Source organism: Nicotiana tabacum, chromosome 14, assembly GCF_000715075.1.
Source record: "Nicotiana tabacum cultivar K326 chromosome 14, ASM71507v2, whole genome shotgun sequence".
NCBI classification, from domain to species: domain Eukaryota; kingdom Viridiplantae; phylum Streptophyta; class Magnoliopsida; order Solanales; family Solanaceae; genus Nicotiana; species Nicotiana tabacum.
The window spans coordinates 81269256-81269925 of record NC_134093.1 but is presented as its reverse complement, the minus strand read 5'-3'; the positions used below and the strand labels follow the sequence as shown (position 1 = coordinate 81269925).

The window sequence follows — 670 nt, the reverse complement described above, 5'->3', positions numbered from 1 at the left end:
TTGCTAGACCGGTCTACAGCCAAGGCTTATCAAGTGTGAGACCACCTCCAGTTGCAGCTAATAATTTTGAGTTGAGGCAGGGGTTGCTTCAAACCCTTCAAAACAGCTATGTCTTCAGAGGAAAGATGAATGAAGACCCAAACAGTCATCTAATGGACTTCGAAGAGATTATGAACTCATTTCAATATAACAGTGTGTCACAAGATGCAGTTTACTTAAGGGCATTCCCCTTCACTCTCAAAGATGATGCAAAGAACTGGCTTCGCAGTTTTCCTAATGGATCGATTAAAACATGGGATGAGATGACCAAAACATTTCTTGACAAATATTTCTCATCAGCTAAGACGGGCAAGTTTAGAAGAGAAATTCATAACTTTTGCCAGAACGAGACTGAAACTATGTTTGAAGCCTGGGAGAGGTTTAAGGAGATAATGCAAAAGTGTCAACATAGCAGAATTGCACTCTGGATGCAACTCCAGGACTTTTGGGATGGATTGACACCAGCCTCACGAAGAACATTGAGTAATGCAACTGGAGGCCCGTTGATAAAAAAGACTCCAGAGGAGATAGTCACAATTCTAGATGAGTTATCTGAGGGTGCAAATCACTGGCCCTCTAAAATTGCTGAAAGAAGAAGATCAATTGGTGTTCACCAAGTTGACACTAACAC

The 670-nt window shown here is 41.5% G+C and overlaps 1 non-coding gene across 1 annotated transcript; it reads right to left on the bottom strand.

Moving 5' to 3' along the window:
* Positions 1–350: 350 nt before the first annotated feature.
* LOC142169343 (small nucleolar RNA R71) lies at positions 351–457 on the bottom strand. The gene has a single exon (XR_012699051.1). It is a non-coding gene; the product is annotated as a small nucleolar RNA R71 (small nucleolar RNA).
* Between the last annotated feature and the right edge of the window lie 213 nt (positions 458–670).